At 45.4% G+C, this 14,216-nt stretch overlaps 1 protein-coding gene across 1 annotated transcript in view; it reads right to left on the bottom strand.

Moving 5' to 3' along the window:
• Positions 1-8,024, bottom strand: part of LOC138513948 (hyaluronidase-5-like) — a 356,788-nt gene extending 348,764 nt beyond the window's left edge. The window contains exon 1 of the mRNA XM_069629117.1: positions 7,916-8,024. The gene's annotated coding sequence lies outside the window, so the exon portion shown is untranslated. The remainder of the gene's footprint in view (positions 1-7,915) is intronic.
• Positions 8,025-14,216: the final 6,192 nt, after the last annotated feature.

The raw sequence follows: 14,216 nt of genomic DNA, 5'->3' as shown, positions 1-14,216 counted from the left end.
GTGGGGGCCTGCTGTCAGGTGCCCCTCACTACTGGGGGTGGGGGTGCAGGGGGACATGAGTGGGACATGAGTGGGGGCCTGCTGGCAGGTGCCCCTCACTGCTGGGGGGTGGGGGTGCAGGGGGACATGAGTAGGACATGAGTGGGAGCTTGCTGCCAGGTGCCCCTCACTGCTGGGGGGTGGGGGTGCAGGGGGATATGAGTTGGTGATCATATTGCAACATGACATGTGGCTTGGCTGGGGGGCTTGCCCATGGTGGATGGGCTGCCTGTGGGACATGACCAGGGGTGCAGAGTAGTCCCCTGTGGTGTGGGCTGCCTGAAGGGGCCGTGGAGGGGGTATAGGGGACACCTGGGAGGACCCACACTGCCAATTCACGTGTAGGACTCCCCGCGAACCACACTGGAAACACGTACCCTGCTCTGACAGCAAAATCGCGTGTGAAACTTCACGCGAACCCCAGTAATACACGTACCCCGCTCGCACAGGCCAATCACGTGTGACACTTCCAGCGAACCCCATTAATACACGTACCCGGCTCGCACAGGGCCCCCGCTCGCACAGGCCAATCACGTGTGACACTTCCAGCGAACCCCAGTAATACACGTACCCGGCTCGCACAGGGCCAATCACGTGTGACACTTCCCGCGAACCCCAGTAATACACGTACCCCACTCGCACAAGGCCAATCGCGTGTGACACTTCCCGCGAACCCCAGTAATACACGTACCCTGCTCGCACAGGGCCAATCGTGTGTGAAAGTTCCCGCGCACCCCAGTATTATACGTACCCCGCTCGCACAGGGCCAATCACGTGTGAAAGTTCCTGTGCACCCCAGTAATACACGTATCCCGCTCGCACAGGGCGAATCGCGTATGAAAGTTCCCGCACACCCCAGTAATACACGTACCCCGCTCGCACAGGGCCAATCGCGTGTGAAAGTTCCCGCGCACCCCAGTAATACACGTACCCTGCTCGCACAGGGCCAATCGCGTGTAAAAGTTCCTGCGCACCCCAGTAACACATGTACCCCGCTCGCACAGGGCCAATCGCGTGTGAAAGTTCCTGCACACCCCAGTAACACACATACCCCGCTCGCACAGGGCCAATCGCGTGTGAAAGTTCCCGCGCACCCCAGTAATACACGTACCCCGCTCGCACAGGGCCAATCGCATGTGAAAGTACCTGCGCACCCCAGTAACACACGTACCCCGCTCGCACAGGGCCAATCGCGTGGGAAACTCCCCGCGCCACGGTGTACATGTATTCGGAGGGGTGCGCGGGGAGTTTTACTGGCGTTTTCGTGGTTCAGGGCCTGTGCGCCATGTACGGGATTTGTGCGCTGTGCATGGCACACAGGGAGGGGTTGGGAGCGTAACTGGCGCTGATGCGGGGTCGCTGCGCCACTCTGCGCCATGGCTGGTTTTGAATGCTAAAATCCATTAATACGCTGTGCGCGGAAATGGATTTTAGCGCACGCGGCTGGCGCAGAAAGTCGCACCCGCACACTGTGCGCCAGCCGTGTGTGCCACTTGTGCGCTGAATTCTATGAATAACCCTGCTTCCACAAAACGTCAGTCGCTATAATAGAGCTTTCCGCGTCATGCCCTCTTTGTTCATCGCTGAGCAGCTGATTGACTCCAGGGCCATCTGGGACATACTGCTGCAAGAGGTCTAGCTGAGAGCTAACGCTTTCGTTAGCCAATCCCCAAAAGACAACCTGGAAGGCTGAGAGGATCTGCTCCACTGCTAACCCAAAGGAAATGCGATAGGTTCCATGTAGGGCAGGGTACCCCTTCCCACGTTCAAAACAAATACCTTTGCATTTGGTTGTCCAGAAAGGTTATTTGTAATTGTAAATGGTTATTTAGGTTTCTAAGCGCGGACACGGGGATCGAACCTGTGTTGGTTCATGCCTTTTTCTTCCAGGGGAAAGGCGAGTGTGTTGCCCCTGACCTTGCCAACTTACCTAAGACAGTAAGAAAAGCCTCAAGATTCAAAGCTAATCCATGTTAAATTGAACGGTGAACGGCAGCTGTATTTCCCGGCAAACAACAGCATCAACATCAAGTCGGAATTTCAATCAAATAAATGATGAGGGATTCCTATGAAAGCACACTCAGTGCAATATGTGAGGCTTACTAGCACATAGAACCAATGTCGATAAACTAGGCTTATCAATTGGAATAATTTAGCAGACAAATGGTAGGGCGGAACAGCTGAGTGAATTACTCCCAGAGCTGCTGTGTTTATTTCAGATGTTTTCAGGAAGGACACAAAACATACAGATTAAACTACAAAAAAGTTGTAGTCTAGGGAAGAGGGTGTTGTGGATCAGAACCTTGCAAAATGCTTCCATAGCAATTGCGAGTACTTACAGAATGGGATTATTATGGGGCAGTGCTGATGGCTATAAACGTCTCAAGGATTCTGTTGAGATGTAGCCTGCGGCTGCCATAAAGCACGCAACCTACATAACATGGGACAGGCCAGGGGTGTTGCTAGGTCTGGAAAAGATCAGGGGCTAAGCTAATGTCGGGACTGGCGGGATTTGGGGCTAGCTATAGCCTTTTGGTTGTAGCCCCTGAGCTTCTATCCAGGGTTACAACCAAAAGACCCGGGGCTATAGCCCCCTCAGCCCCCCCCCTAACAACGCCTCTGGGACAGGCTAGCCCCAAAGGGCACACTGCCGCATTTCCTGGCCTTCCTACATTTATTTAGCTCTTCCGTGGTTCTCCCCAGCAAAAGGGGACATGGGGAGTGGGCAGTAGAACAATAAATCCCATAGCTCTTTGATGAGGAGTTAACCAAGTCTTTTAAGCAAAATAATTGTAAACCTGCTTTTGGACTGTGAAGAAGCGTGTGATGCGGGTGCTTTTGAGTCGTGTCACGGGACCCTAAACATTGGCAGAGTAGGCGAGCAGCCCCGGGAAGTTGCGACACAGGTTTAGGAAGGGAGCTTAACAGCTAATATGGTCTCCAGAAATGTTCAGGAGAAAGAGGTTGCGTACAAAATGATATGTTGGGGCTTACATGTAGCCTAAGCATGTAAAATCTATCTGGGGACAACAGCAATATGCGCAGAAAACTTGGGGGAGAAGGGATTCTTTTCCACATTTTGGGGATGGGCTCATGATCCAGCCAATCCAACAGAACCATATGGAGGGGGATCAAGGAGGGCAGAAAGGATTCCCCGCCTTTTGACACCCTGCTACATCTGTTGGATCCTATGATGAAATGTGCACATTCTCTAGGGTGCAAAGGTAGACATTGCTCCCACTTGCAGGCACAATGTCATTGCCATCGTTCTGATATCATCCAGATGCTCCCCTCACGTATTTGGCTTGGAAGTGTTTTAGTCCATGCTGCCTGGAGAGCATCTTGTTCTTACCGAGACAACTCTTTGAGGTGGAATGATTTGGGCACACATTTTGCAGTTTCTGGCCACCAAAGAAAGGACCTTCCATACTACACATGACTTAGGCCACGGGAACTCTTTGGATTACAAAATCTGAATCTATTATTGCAAGCTCACAGTGAACTCCATGCCAAAAATGATATTTATGACGCTCCTTTTTAAGTGAAAAATGGTTTGGGCATTGACATGTTGGATTGGTGGAACGGGCTAGCCCTCATCGCGTCAAATTGTTTTCAGGCAGAAGCGGCACCACCATAAGATGTGGAATTTGGCATATGCAGACGTTATCAAGAGAAATGTTTATTTTGCTTCTGATTATGTTGCTGTGCTTGTGGTCTAGTGGCGAAGGGATGTGACCAGGCATTTCAGTCTGGACTCACCCTTTAGGGGTTGGACTAAGCCTGATTGCCATATGGTCTTTCCCCTTTTGTAAAGATTTGGCAGGTGGAGAACGATGGTCTGGAGGGTTGCCAAGAGCAATGCCAGAGGTAAAGATGTATTCTAAATCTTCCAGCCATCTTCTCTTTTGTTTTTCTGCATTTCCCTAAACCACCGATTAAATTATTGAAACATTTGTTTTTTACTATTAGCCCAGACACATCTCTCATTTATTTTATTTTCAGTTTTCATTCTTCTCAAGATGTTGGAGCCTCAGGATGCTCCATGAGACGGTCAAATGTTCAGAGTACACTAGAGTTCTCTTAATTCACCAACATCTTTTCAAATGTGCCTGCTTTCTCATGTCCTTAGTGGACGACTGCCTCACTCACTCACCCACTCACTGACTCCTTCCTCACTCACTGACTCACCCACTCAATCCTTTTCACCATATGACCTTGTTTAACAGCAAGAGTAATATTACTGACCGGCTGGGGAACAATTATTCGACCACTGAAATGCATGATAGTCGCAATAGAGCAGATATGAGTGACATGCTTGACGCTGCTACCACTCATAGCCTATGTCCCTGTTATGATACATTGTGCTTGGCTTTCTGACTGCAAGACAGATGCACCGGGCTAAGTTAGCTCACGAGACACCAACCGAGTGGCGTTGAAGCTTGGTTTCAGCTGCTCCGTCCAAAGGAATTCCCACCAAGCTTCATGATTCTGTGGAAGTTGGTCTCGTTGCATGTTCTGGGCAAGACAGACAGAATGAGTATATTGATAAACAGTGTGTTTGTAGGCACATTTACTTAATTATCCCCAAGAACGTTTCGGGAACCTGCATCGTATACATACATGGAAGGGTCTCACTGTTTGACACAACCCACATGTATGCATTCGGAGGTAAGAGGCTGACCAACCCAAGGGTAGGAAGAATTATTGATGCCATATCTTTGTGGTCGAAAGAAAGCAGAGCACATGCAATGTTATATTTAAGCAAGAATTCTCTTTTTTTAAAGCCTGTACTAGCAAGCATGGGCAAATGAATGTATTCAAACCACAAATTACCCAATATCCAAGCTATTGAGAGTCTGTCAAACTTCTGGAATGTTCAACATATGTGGGTGTTAGATTCGAGTTAAGTTAATGACAGTTTCAGGCAGTGCGTGTGAATTGTCAGATCCCTTCTTGCCAGTAAATATTATGAGGGAAAAAGCGTTAACATGCAAGACTAATGGCAACAGTTAGCATTTTGTTTCAAATAAAAAGGAACGTGAATTCTTGGTTTTCTATTTAATAGACAATTATTACTGTAGAGATATGTTATGTGGTCTACTGTATATTCACAGGTACTGGGCTGCTACGGTATCATAACATTGCAGTACTCTGCGTCTAAATTGTACCTATTTCATTTTCTAAGTGCAGCCCCCTTCAGGGGGCCCAGAGTGCTGGGCCCAAAATGAGTTTGGCCATTGGACCCTGGGACTTGTCAGGGGGTGGAGGCACATGATTTACTGTGCGCAGCAAAACTAGACAATCACTTGAGGGTGTATGTGTAGGTGCTATGGGCACTCAAAGGGTTAAGCAAGATTATTAGAGGGATACATGGCTGCATCATGCATGATGTATACACCTTCCACTCTGCTACTGGCCTTCCTGACGTTCTTGCCAGCCCACCATGGACTCTCCCAATCATAACTTTACAAAGCACACTGCAAATAGTGGAAGCAAACCCATCAAAAGGAAACGCTCTATGCTGAGACGTGCGCTTCACGCGGACACACGACTCATCAAGTGTTTACGCAGATACGACCACATCATCCCGGCCCTAATCGACCTTCACTGATTCCCACTGCACGCACGAGTCACCTTCAAGTCTTGCTGCATCATCTATAAGGCAGTCACCCTCAAGTCACCCAGCTACCTCGCGGAGAAATTCAGAATCTCTGGTGACCAGCACACCACCAGTAGCCAGGACACATGTAGACTTGAAATTAGTCACTGCAAAAAGGAAAGGACCAGAAAACAAGCCTTCTGTGCCTATGCCCCAAGACTATGGAACCTCTTCACCGTCAGCATCATACTCGCCCTCACCCACCCACAATTCAGAAAAGAACTCGAAGACCAACCTCTTCAAGAGGTCTCTCCCCCTAAACACCTAAGCCATCACATCGTACCCCCTGACTCGCTAGACACCATCGGCCGCTATCTCCTCCCCGCCACCCTTTAGAGCAGTACCCTTCCTCTGTGCCCCTCTGTATCCTATCCTCTGTGTATATCTGTTGTTACCTCTAAAAAGTGCTCTGTTTTGCATCTGTACTGTTGTATACCTCTGTAAAGCGCTCTGTTGTGTATCTGTATTGGTGTGTACCTCTGTAAAGCGCTCTGTCACTTCTCAAAGCCAGGTCCACGCTCAATAAATAACATATCAGTAGTAAAAATAAGAAGAATACAAACTTATGTGTGACTGCCTCTGAAAATGTATCCTTTAAATGTAATTGACTCTGCCAGCCTGCCATACAATCTCACACTTGTCCACTCCAACTGTACTAATTTTATCAACTTCAGAAGGATAAAAGGCTGTTCCAACTCAGATTAAAACGTGATCAGCAGGTGACTCAGAGATCTCTGGAGCAGGTGTTTCAGCCTGTGATCGTATTTTGCTGTAACGTTTACTGTGCTGTTTTATCTGGATTATTTTCCCAGATGCCCACAGTTATACTTCCTCTTCCCTACCCCTCTGTCCTTCTCCTCATAGAGCCTTTGAAGTTATGTTTTCAGTAGAGCTCTCGAAGAATCTATTTGAACCATCCTGGACCTCCCTGCCAACTTCCCTTGATGTTTCCGGCTCTTGAAAGAGATTGGAGCAGATTAGAGCTGCAAGAAAACTCTACAGCAATTTCGACCCACTCTAGCTACAGCGTGAGTGATTCGCAGAGGCCGGAGAACCACCTTTTATTTGGTCCTGTTGTGAGTAATGCTGAAGGAATTCTGCACAATCTGGTGATCTAAAATTCTTTAAGGGTACTTAAATGCTGCATTACTTAAAAGATCATTTGAAGTTAGTTTGATGAGATACAGTGATCCAGGGAATTGACTTAACCTACCTGAACTCAAGCGTGGGATAATTAATTATCGCGATGGCTTGTGTGTGCCACTGCCTCAAATTCTCCCTCTCTCCCCCGCACAATAGGGGGCGCTTTTCCTCGAAGCTGGGCCCAGGAATGATTCCCTGCTGGATGTTGTGTATGAAAGTGTCAAATTACAGACTCTCTTTGTACATTAGAGAAATTAAGTCTTATCGGGAGGTCTTAAAAATGCCACCTGCTTCTGAAAGTAAAACAAAAAGAAATCCACAGTTACTGGATTTTATAGCTCTAGCTCTCTAGATAAAGGATGTTGGCTGCATAGCTCAGCTTAAAGGGCATTATGAGAAAGCAACAGCCCCTTGGGTTTAACCTTTGGTTTGCGGTTTTATAATGAACCCCATAGCCACTAAGAAATGAAATCTTGTTGCTGGGTCCACTGTAGAGGAGAACAGTTGCAGAAGGACTTCTCTTGTCCCCAGGTTTGCTTCAGTGCATCTGACCTCGGAAAGATACGTGCTCCTTTGAGGTAGTGAAGGCGCCCCCATGACCATGGACTAGCAAGGACATCCATTAGAAAACGACGCATCCAGTACCAGGTAGGGCTCAAAACATGTGGAATCGTGTGAAATCCCAAAGCATGTTAAAATGCTGCTGCTAAAAGAATCTGTGTTCCCATTTTCCCGAAGGAATGCCAATAGAGCTCAATAACAAATACCAAAGATGCACGCATGCACGCACACACACACGCACACACTCTCTCTCAAGTCATTCTGTGTTCTGTGGAGTGGAGCAATTCACTAACTCTCTTTAAACATTGTGGGGCTGAGTGGTAATCATTCTGAACACCAGTTTTCTTCAGGTCATTAAGAAGTTTGGATAAACGCCACACACTGTGTACAATACACGATAAATCATAATAATTGCCAAAGGGTGTCTTTCTCCATGATATTCAGAAAGTTCCAATTCGGAGCAATAGTTTAAAAAAAGATTTAAATGCAAATATAACCAAATAAAATATGTACCTGCTTCACTGAGCATCCAGCGGGTTCAGTTTTGAAGATATGGTTTGGTTTGCGCAAGTGCTGATCAAGTGATTTCAGAACACTTTGCTCCTAGGAGTTCCCCAAAGTGTGCCCATCAGATCACTCTGAACATGTTGTGATGTGCACTGAGTTTTCAATTTAACTAAATTAGGCGTGACTTCAGAGCAGCCAATAGCGTTTTTACATTCGCTTAAGCAGCATGCAGCGCGCAACCTACATATCCAGTAGAGTCAACTTTAATATTAACTACTTCATTGCCAATTCACAGGGAACAGTGTGTGTTATAAAGTCATCTGTACAAAGAACGGCTTCTATGCTGACACAGCAAATTCACTTCCAGATTCTGCTGTCTTACACGATGTTTTATTCATAAAACACCTGATTAATTCTGTAGCATGCATAATCCCGTTTCAGGAATGCACTGGTTTGCATATAAGCATGTACTTACTAATATGGGCCATAATGCATGCTATAACACCTGTACTGTCCCTTTTACTTATGTATTTATTTATTTATTTATTTATTTTTACATTTGAAAAGTGCACATAAATCCACAGGCATCAAGGCGTTGGTTGCATGGGGGGAGGGGAGGGGAGAGGGAAAGGGGTGTGCAGCAGTAGGGAGGGTAGTTCAATCCCAGACAGATTTATAGTCAATGGAATAGGCTGGTTTTTAGTTGTTCCTGAAGGACAAGTATGAAGGCTCAGAACGCAGGTGCGAATGCACGTTGTTCCACAGGCGGGAGGCAATGACTAGGAAGCTAGAACCTGCAGCTCTCGTGCATCTGAAGTGCTGAGGGGTCAGTCTGAGGCTATAGATTGGTCTTGAATGTCTGGAGGAGCCGCTTTTAGTGAATCTCTGCGAGAGGTAAGGTGGAGTGGAATTAGAGAGGCATCAATGATTGATGGAGAGAATTTGACATTTTATGCGTTCTCTGACTGGTAGCCAGTGTGCAACTTTTCTGTGAGCTGAAACATGGTCACGTTTGGACAGGTCCATAGAGGCCCAGATGGCATTGTTCTGGATAGTCTGGAGCTTTCTAAGGTTACGCTCTTCTTATTTCACAATTATCCATAGCCTGCTTTAAACATGGGAGGCTGTGTGATCCACGCTACACAGGTAATCAGTGTTGTACTTCCTAAAACCACTTCAGCATAGGAAAAGTAGATCATCTTTAATGGGGAATTTGAGCGGGTCGGGGATATGTGCCCTCCCCGATCCCAGCCACATTTTGCAAACACCTCGGCATTGATAAATGAGAACAGAGAGATTTACTAAGTTGCTTATCTTTCGTTTTCCTTTGCAGATTTGCTTGTAGAACCCTGGCTGCCAATTGCCTGTCCTCCCCTGTTCTTAGCTCCACGCTAACCTTTTTCTCTGCTTGCCTCACTGTGTTCTTCTCCTTATGATTGTAAAGCGCTCTGTTGCTTCCCGAAGCTAGGTCCACCCTCAATAAATAACCTAATAATAATAATTATACACTCTCAAGCCCCATCAATAACCCTTTATCCTATGAGTCCATTTGGGCTCCTGTGTTGTTCCCCCTGTGAAGATTCCATTCGCGACAAAGGAAATGGTGAATGCCCAGTCTATGCCCACTGCTCAAGGGTCAGTAGAAATAAGGTTCAGTACAGCAGAAAGTGTAAGGAAAAGAGGTTGGGTGCACAGCAGGCATTTGGGGCTACTGCACAGGGGAAACACAGCAGCAGTTTCTTTATTTATTTTATTTATACTATAAATAATAGCTTACACAAAAAATACACAAGCACATTACAACAAATTCCATCTTAAACACCACAAAACAAAGTCAATACATATCCAACAATAAATATAGTCAAACAGCGTGTCCTAACGACATTTTGCGCAAAACAAAAATCCTATACAAAAATCAAATCATTTTCATGATTCAGGAAACCAGTCTGTACAATTGTTTGCCAAAGCCAGTAAAAGAGATACTTGCGTTCCCGTCATTAGTCTATTCCATAAAATGGTTGCAATAACTGCTGAGGATGAATATACATAAGGTCCCAGATATCTTGTCCTAGAGGTAACCTAGCCGTCTCTGCGCATTCCATTACCACATGATACAGTGACTCTGTGCAATCATTCTTATAATGTCTGCATGATCTCAATTCTTTAGGGATTTTTTATCTCGGGCCGATGACCTCCATAATGGGTAGACAATTCGATCTAAACCTTAGGTACTGTGAATGCATCAGAAAGCAGACACGGGCGACTGAGTACAGCTTGGGCTGCAAACCTTTATTCAAATAGAAAGGAGGGTTGGACAAAGGCCTAATTTGCCTATGCTAAGGTGGGTTTTCCCTATCTAACTGAAACTAAGGATAATCTGTGTCAGGAAGTCCAAAGTAAATGACTGCGTCCGAAACGTGTACTTTCCCTCACAGCTACTTGTACATAAAGTGTAGGGATGTCAGTGTCAAAATGAAAAGTGTTCAAAGACAAGTTCAGAGCTTCTTCCAGTTCTTGGTTGGAAAAGGGTTCTCCCTTCCCCAGGATTTAAGATAGTTCTCTTTATCAAAAGGAGGGGTTACCTTCTCCAAACTTTCAAGTCTCTCAATGTTCAAAACCAACACAATTTCTTGGGATCCTTCCCAGCTTTTGATGCTTCAGTGTCTTTCACCAATTTCACCACTATTTCAAAGTTCAGTTAAAAATACATACGTTTTCCTTGACTTTCAATCAAAACGTATAGATGTATTAAGTGGCTTTTCCTTTAGATGTGTGTACTCGGTCTAGGCACAGTTGTCGGACCACGTGGTCCACCCATTACAGGGCACGCAACCAACACACCTTACTTGATTCTTCTTCACAGTTACACTGCCACGGTTTCAGCTTCACAGTGAATTGGCCTTATCTAGTCATGGCTTTCCAATGCTTGTTTTGCCACCATTCGCTTGTTAGATTATCAAATCTTCTCATTGCTTTTGCCTCTGCTTGTTCCTTTAGATTACACAGTTCCTTTTATTCTTATGGCACTTGCCAATGCTTGTTCTTTTCAGCTTAAACAGTTCACTGTGTCTTTTTATCAGGGAACCTCACAAATTGCTTTCAATTCAGTCCCACTTGCTTTCTTTCGGTTCAGTATTAAAAAAAATAGTTTAATTTCACTGCAATCTGTCACATTGAAGAAAGCAACCTCAAATTCCCAGTTTATTCTGCTGCTGGGAATTTGCACCCTGTTCACTGGCTTTTCATGCTTTCAAAATTCACTGTTTCTCTGGTCCTTCCTTTGCCTTGCCAGTTTCATTTCATTCACAGTTCAGCATTCATAAAACATTTTCAATAAAACAACACCAAATTCCAAGTTTACTCTCCTGCTGGGACGTTGAGCCCTATTCACGGGCTTGTTCACAATTTGGAAGTTCACAGTTTCGCTGGCCCTTCCTTGTCCTTGTTAGTTTAATTTCATTCACAGTTTGGTATTCACAAAAATCCTTTTATTCAGCTCTTTCCGCCTTCAGGTTATCATATATATCAATCATCTGTATTTTAAACTGGACCGGCATTCTGACTTCTTACCTGGTCCCTTGTTTCCTCGTGAGTGATCCCACCTGCATAAGCCACGCAGTTCGCACCACATCGTCTCAGAGTCATTCAGCCTGCTTTGACTCACTGGGTATGCTGTCTCTGGGTTTTGTTCTCCGCATCGGCAGGCTCTCCGTGGCTGTCGCTACTCCCGGCTCAGCACGCCTCTATTCCAGGGTCTCTGCCACCTGGGGTTAACGAAGAGGGAGTCTCCTTGATCCCAGAAGGTAGGCAGGCCAACCCTGCCACTGGAGACCTTCCGAATGCTCCAGCAACAATATTCTTCTGCTGTAATAGCTCTGCAGCTCCTTGGTGCTTCGGACACATGTCTCCCCACCTTCACCCCCGGCTTCTCCTGCAGTTGTTCCAGAGGCAATCTCATTTACCTCACCTGAGCGGGCCATTTCTACTGCCCTCTAGGCCCCTGGTACAGGCAATGTTCCTCTATTGCAAAACGGTCTGGGTACTCGGCACCCCTCTTCTCGTCCAGTACCAGAGTGGTGTTTGTGTATGTCTGAGTTAATAAAGGAAGAATGGATGACTCTCTATTGTCTCATCTTCATCTCAGTACCAGGTTGCTGTGTTTTGGGAGAGTGTTTTCTGGAATCATAGGAAAGAGATTGGTTAGACCCTATAAAAGCCTGACGGACATTTGAATCCTAATGAAAGGTAAATGGGGATACTTTGTCTCACCCAAAGGTGCCTCATCCCCAATCCCCAAGTCTTCTACGCCCCGGTGATCCTCCCTCACATATCCACCCCCAGGGTCAGGATCTGAAAGCGATGGCCTTTCCCTGGTCACCTAGGAAGAGGATGCATTGGGGAAACAAGTGAGGATACCCTCACATTCCTCACAGTACCAATAGCAAAACTGTTGAGATGGAAATATCCTCCAATACAATCTAAGATGAGGCGTCGGTACATAAACAAGGCCTCAGTTTCGGTACAGTCTGAGCCATTGTAAATCCTCTGTGTCCAGATCTTATTCCACCTTTTCATTTTGTTTTCCGTAACCCATTGGGAGTCAGAACATGTTAAATCAACAATTTTCATAAAACCAATGCAGCGTTTCTTTAAATGTCGAAGGTATACGTTGGAATCCATTTTCAACATGTCTCCCAGGTACGAACCCATGCTCAGACACTATGCATTAGTCACTTTCAAATGCAAAGAAATGCATTTACTAATGTATTGCGCCCACCACGATTGTAGACCCAACTCCAATCTAATAATCCTCATGGGTACCAATTTGGGTAAACCAAGGACATCTTTCTGTATTTGACCTGTCAGTTTAGCACATTTATATTGGAGAACAGGTACCCCAGGTAATACGATGAGTCAACCTTGAACACTCTTACTTTGTTAATAGCCCAGACATACTTTATCCCCTTTTGTTTACTAGTAGTGATCATAATCTGGGATTTCACTGGATTGATAACCAGTTTATTCTGAGTTAGATAGAACACAACACCTTCTAGTGACCGTTGAAGTCCAGCTGGTATGAAATCCAGGAGAATCAGATCATCAGCGTATGCGATACAGTTGGCCCTTAATCTACCAGATGTAGGAGGCTATCCACCTCACTCCATACTTTTCCCCTAAAGGTCAGCTATATACAAGTTAAAAAGTGTCAGTGCAATCACACAGCCCTGTCACACTCTCTTGCCCACTGCTATTGCACTCAACAGGTGACCCTCTACATTCAATCTCACCCTTGCATTATTATTAGAATAGAATAGTTGCAGCATACGTAGAAGACCCAATTCGTGCTTTGCTTCGCACAGATTAGAGGAAGCACAGAAAAACAGATTGCCTGTGGAGATACATACTGTACAACTCTGTCTGCTTGGGCGGTGAGCCACACAAGCGCATCCAAGACACATGGTCCTGCGGCGAGAAGAATCCATTGATTTGTGTTTGACCCTATAGTGCCTAACAACAAGCGAGAGATACATTCAGGTAAATATGCCCGCCTGTGCCTCGCCATGCGCGTTAAAAATACACAACTAAGTCATGTTCCTGTATCAGCGCCTCAATGCCCCAGGCTGTGTGATCGCTTTAAAAGTGCAAAATATAAAATATACACCTCCTATACATTTGGAGTTTAAATGTTAAAGAAAATTGTATGAAAATGTAATGTTGTGATAAGGAAATAAAAAGGAAAGGTGTGAGAGTGTGTTTTATTTCCTTTAGCTGGAGAGGGTGTCATGAAAGCCCAGCTATTCCCCAAGAGAGGCCCCCAAATGACTAATTCTTGAGTAGTAGTGCATACATAAGTATCACATGATGATCCATAGAGTAAACTCCACCAGAGGTACTGGGGAAAGCAGGAAAGTAACGCAAGTAATATACTCACTGGGTCATATGAACATATTACAACTATGGTAACTAGTCACAACTAAACCTTTAGTGATTGCAAACCAATGGAAAATATAAGACATAACATTAATATAAAACATTGCTACATATTGTTTCAAGTCTCTCTTGAATCGCAAGGATCACAGGCTGAGCTGGGTTTAGCGAAAATACCTGGCAATCGGTAGGCAATATGGCATAAAACGAAGATCATAGTGCTGTGGTCTTAGATTGTAAAGTGGAGATCCGTTCACACATAGCAGACAGCTTCAGTCTTTTGCTACAGAAGGGGTGCATTGAAGAATGATGAAATCAGAAATAATAAACATTATTAAATGAGAAACTCATCATCATGAAGCACTGATACAGATGAAAC

This window comes from Ambystoma mexicanum, chromosome 12 (assembly GCF_040938575.1).
Source record: "Ambystoma mexicanum isolate Mex_15411 chromosome 12, UKY_AmexF1_1, whole genome shotgun sequence".
Classification (NCBI taxonomy): Eukaryota; Metazoa; Chordata; class Amphibia; order Caudata; family Ambystomatidae; genus Ambystoma; species Ambystoma mexicanum.
The sequence above is the reverse complement of the archived record's forward strand: the minus strand, read 5'-3'. Positions and strand labels throughout refer to the sequence as shown.